Source organism: Macrobrachium rosenbergii, chromosome 39 (genome assembly GCF_040412425.1).
Source record: "Macrobrachium rosenbergii isolate ZJJX-2024 chromosome 39, ASM4041242v1, whole genome shotgun sequence".
In the NCBI taxonomy this organism is placed as follows: Eukaryota; Metazoa; Arthropoda; class Malacostraca; order Decapoda; family Palaemonidae; genus Macrobrachium; species Macrobrachium rosenbergii.
In genome coordinates this window covers 13,336,641-13,342,504 of record NC_089779.1, presented here as the reverse complement: position 1 = coordinate 13,342,504, position 5,864 = coordinate 13,336,641, and positions in this window count along the sequence as shown.

The following is a 5,864-nucleotide window of genomic DNA, read 5'->3' as shown; positions in this document are numbered from 1 at the left end:
AACATGTTTGTGATGCGTGTGTGACAAGTTTCCGACATGTTAATGACATGTTTTACTGTGGTGTGGACGCACCTTTGAAGTTCAAGAGTTCAAATTCGTCCTGTAATCCCTTCAATGCTCCAAGACGTTCAAAACAATACGGTATCTAATTCCATTTGGACAACGAGTCTCATTCATTGTAACAACCAAGATTCCTTCTTGATCTGTCGTTCTCCGGGGCCACTGCAATTCCACCTGTTGCAACTCGGACCGCCTAAACGCACGTTTGGACGTCGTTGGCGTTCCTGCATCTAAAAATAAGAGGATTTCGTGGAATTGTCAATAAAAGATGCAAATCATCACTAGAACACTGTATTGAGAAGGATGTTCTCTGACTCGGCCAGTCTTGGGTGTCCCATGAAATGCTTTCAACTTGACGCAACATGTCCACGATATGTACTTTTTCGTGGTTATGTTGTTACATAACATAGTACCTATTAAAGTTTATTAATTTTTTATATAATGATTTCCATCTGGGCTCGTCAGTTTGCCCACATGAAATCTTCCAGCGCTTTGCATCTTCACGTACAGAGATCTGACAGCTAATATGACCCTGATATGTATAGTGTCATAATTTTTCTCCATGAAATATTTCTATCAAGGCTCTGTTGTTTCAAGAAAGGATTAGCACGGTTTTATTGTTTCATGAAATGGTTCCGACTTGGGATGATGTCTTCAAAAAAACTGGTGTTCTGTCATGATTTATTAATCAAATAAAATGGGTTCTGAAAGGGTTCAGTAATCTCGAAATAAACCGAAATGGTTCAGTAATTACATGAAATTACTATAACACGCTTTGATAATTCAATTAAATGGTTATTTTATCAGCAAGATATTGCGTTAAATAGTTTTTTCGGATGTTTATTGATATGATTCAATGTTCCTTTCAAAGCTGATAGTTTCATATAATTATTTTATTAATAGTTCATATTCTCAAAACAGTTCGACAATGATTTTTTGCATTCACGAAGCATGGCAACTTTCTACACTTGCATGCACTTTTGCATGGTTAAGAATAATAATAATGGTATTAATAGACACTACCTAGTACTATCGAAAGTGGCTTCATTCCTCGGAAAAGCCATGAGTCGGAAAACCCTGACGTCATCAAGAGATTAATGAAAGAATTAAATTCCGTCTTATCCGTTATCTAGTGTTCTGGGAAAGCTACACTTACATATGCGTTCATATTTACTCCCACACATTTAAACCAATTAAATAACCATTACACAGACAAGGTGATTGTTAGCATAAGAGTTATAGTCATATATATATATATATATATATATATATATATATATATATATATATATATATATATATATATATATATATATATAAATGTACACACAACACAAACACTTGCATACACTTACGAATCAAAATTGCACAAGCATCCACAATCCCATTCACGAACGAACAAACAGGCAAACATCGGTACATCGTCGATACAAGCACGGGTATAAAAATAGACCATATGAGGTGTGCAATATCTATAAATAAGTATGGAGTGAAAAAGCGGTTCCCCGAAAGAGGTACTTCATAATCGAAAATAGTTGGCGACTCCCTTCTCCATCAAAATCACTCCCACTTCCGCACGCACAAGCTCACTCACTACCACCTTCCCTCAACCCCCACCAACAGTTCCTCCTCCTCCTCCTCCTCCTCCACCAGTAATCACTCGACGATCTCCTCCAGCAATTCCTCATCATCCTCCTCCCTAACTTCCACACTTGCTCTATACCACCACCCAATTCTCATCCTCCTCCTCTTCCTCCTCCTCCTCCTCCTCCTCTTCCTCCTCCTCCTTCTCCTCATCCCTATCTCTGTAGTCTCCTTCACTTCGGAGATTCAACAAGAGGTTTAGGGATGGAAGTCATTAGGTACACTTGTGCCAAAATAAGGAAAGGAACTGAGAGAGAGAGAGAGAGAGAGAGAGAGAGAGAGAGAGAGAGAGAGAGAGAGAGAGAGAGAGAGAAACCCTCTTCATCCATATATATAACCAACAAAAGTAAAAGTGGATCGTCAATATGAAATACGTGCTCACAGCGAACAAACTGGAATACTTGTAGTTTACAAACTGTAACATTTCTTTTTAACGAAGCTGAATTACTTAACAAAGTACATGACAAAACGAATCAATAACAAAATTAAAAATTGTTAAGAATATGAAATTGATAAGATAAGAAACAAATGCTTAAAAATAAATCAGTTTTAAGCAAACTGAAAAAAAAGCAAAAAGCAAAAGAAGCAAGTAGACATTCAACATTAATAAATTGCGAAGGAGAGAGAGAGAGAGAGAGAGAGAGAGAGAGAGAGAGAGAGAGAGAGAGAGAGAGAGAGAGAGAGAGAGAGAGGCCTTTTCCCAGAACACTGCTTTTGGCTAAGTCCCAAAATAAATCAATAAATCAATGCATCTAAGAAAAGCCTCGGGTAAAGAACAAGTTCTCACCGCAAAAGGGCGATTTTCCCCCCCTATCGAAAGACCGCAATAAGAAGAAGAAGAAGAAGAAGAAGAAGAAGAAGAAGAAGAAGAAGAAGAAGGAGAAGGAGAAGAAGAAGTAGAAGAAGAAGATGAAGATGGCTATAGGTATGGATGAAACCTGCCCCAGTCGAATTAATCTCATATTTTATATCTTTCCACTTCATCTCATTATTGATGTTTCGTGACTTCCACTGCATTAAGGTATGTTATTTTTACTTTTATCAAAATGTACATGAATGGTAGAAACCACACAGTTAATGGTGAACTTTTCGCCAACTCACGAACAATGACTATGCCAACGTTTGTCAAAACGGCGGAACGTTTATACCGTTAATGTGTGTTTTCTGCAATTAAATTTACATTTCAAAAGTAAAACACACACCTTCATATACCCTTGCTCTGAAGAAGAAGATGAATAGAAAGTAAATGCTAGCACGACTCTGCCCTTCGGAGAGAGAGAGAGAGAGAGAGAGAGAGAGAGAGAGAGAGAGAGAGAGAGAGAGAGAGAGAGAGAGAGAAGAAGAAGAATTTAATTTATATAATACAATATCAGCGCAACTGAAGCAACTATTTACATTAAAAGAAGCAAACCTAAAATGGGGTCTCCTTCGACAAAGTTACAGAAGTTGGACAGCTAAGTGGAACGAGACCAAAGGGAACGAATGAAAATTAAAAGGAAGTAAAAGTAATGCAATTTGGCAGAAAGGATGCTGGAATGCACTGCGTACAATGCACCGCCCACGGAACACTGTAGACGGTATCCCTGCCCTTGAAACCAGAGGCAGGAAAAGGTACTTCACAGATGCTCCTCCAAGATTATGTAGTTGCTGTTCCTCTCGTGAGAAAATCATTCAAACTGCAATCATCTTTTCAACAGCTTATAAAACCAAATGAGAGAGAGAGAGAGAGAGAGAGAGAGAGAGAGAGAGAGAGAGAGAGAGAGAGAGAGAGACGTGGTTCTAAAAATAGGTTCAAGGCAAGACTTCTATTCTTGGCCACAGCAAGTGTACGTGTACTGGATGAACTTTGAAATATGTTTTTAATATTTTGGATGAAATTATGCCTCCCCACAAGTAATTACACTGGCAAAATCTCGTTTGTCGACAGCAATTGTATCTTATTGAAAACCAGAAGCATACTTGCTTGAAGAAATTCCCTAATTTCTTCTTTCACTTGCTTGAAGATGAGTTGACTTCACTGTGCTGTGGTGTAATAACAAAATCATCACGTTCGTAAGAAAACTTCACGCATGGATGAACTAATAACTTCCTCCCCAGATTCGTCGGTGGAATTACCCAGTGAGTTTTGTGCTCTATCACTGAAGGACAATATCTGACAAAGGAAGATTTACGATTATGAATGAGGATATTTACAATAGGAGTGCTTCATGACTTTGTCTTGAGGATCAATTAATACACAGATGGAAGGCGCTGAACATGAGGGTATATATATATATATATATATATATATATATATATATATATATATATATATATAGAGAGAGAGAGAGAGAGAGAGAGAGAGAGAGAGAGAGAGAGAGAGAGAGAGAGAGAGAGAGAGAGAAATAAACGCACGAAAAAGAATAAAAACTAACATCGTGATTGTGCTGAAAAGACGGTAAAATGTACGGAAATAAATTAGAAATGTAATGATGTGATAAATGAACTCGAGAAGGGACAAGGGTGGATAAAAACAAAAAACAAAATTTTTGGAGAGGTTAATCAAGGTTACTAATAAAGTTTTATCGATTAAAACTTGATACTACTCAACCCGAAACTAGTTCTATTATATTTACTGCCATCACGCTGAAATACTGTGGTAGAATGAAGCCCATATTCTTGTGACAGAATCTTATCGTATAAAAATTTATGCACGTAAACACAAAATAAGTAGTCATAAATAGACTATGTCTACCTATCTGTCTGTCCACAAACTGGTACAGATATATATATATTCACGCTCTGCCTGTTTCCCAGCAATCCTCTGGGAGTGAGGTTGCTAGTCTCACCCCCTTCGTTCATTACCCCAGCAGATTGCGGTAATGAACCGAACACTGCACCACTGGACTACAGAGCTCTTATAGGGTATTTGCATATTACTCAGGGTGGAAGATAGAGTGAGGGAGATACTGTGTAGAACCAGGCATTACTATTACCACATACTAATACCTTTTATTATTATTATTATGACTGTTAATACTTGTGATTCTTGGTACTATAATCCTAATGAAAACATTTCTTTTATTACTTTTATTTTTGGGAAGTCCTCTTCATACACGTGAGAGCAGATTCATTCGTAATTCAGTCCAACCATTTATGTTTAAATGCCCTCTGTTAAGCTTTGATTCCAGAACTGCAGGAAAATATATACAAGATCCAACAATCTTGACCAGATGATTAAAACTTGTAAACGTCTATCTTTGGCAAGTGTTTTAATTCTTCGATTCTTTCATGTTTTACTTTTCTGTCAACGAAAACCATTGAGCCGGCTTTGTCTGCCCGCCCGCACTTTATTCTGTCCGCATTCTTTTCTGTCCTCATTTTTTTCTGTCCGCCCGCTAGAGGCTAGAGGGCTGCAAATTAGTATGTCGATCATCCACCTTCCAATCATCAAACATACCAAATTGCAGCCCTCTAGACTTAATAGTTTTCATTTTATTTAAAGTTAAAGTTAGCCATAATCGTGCTTGTGGCAACAATATAAGATAGGCTACCACCAGGCAGTGGTTAAAGTTTCATGGGCCGCGGCTCATATACCATTATACTGCGGCTGTACAGAAAACTCGATTGCGCCGAAGAAATTTCGGCGCATGTTTTACTTGTTTACTAATGTTTCCCTGCTTGGTCTTCCGCAGCTGATTCAAATCATAATTTGTAGAAGGACAAATTTGGGTATTATTAAATTTATTATCACTGTTCTTGATATTCATCTCTGTCACAGTCGTTCATTAAGTTTATTGTGCATGTTGTATATTTCATACTTATGATTATCCTTTGCACTCTAATCTTCCCAAACTATACGTCATCCCACACTTAGTAATAGATATGCTCTTAATTCTCACAGTCTTGCCTTTTCTTCTGTGAGGATCAAGCATTAATTTGTTACTTTATCTGTTTTTCTAAAAGCTTATCTCCTCTTTCTGTATATCTCATTACCTTCTGTTACTTCTTTCGAATGAACACCATATTCTTTGGAAGCTTGAATTTCGAGTCAGTGGCCCCTGCGGGCTTGTTCCACATGAATAGGGTTCATCTGCTGAATAATAATAATAATAATAATAATAATAATAATAATAATAATAATAATAACAACACACAATCCTCTAGAACCTTCATTCCTG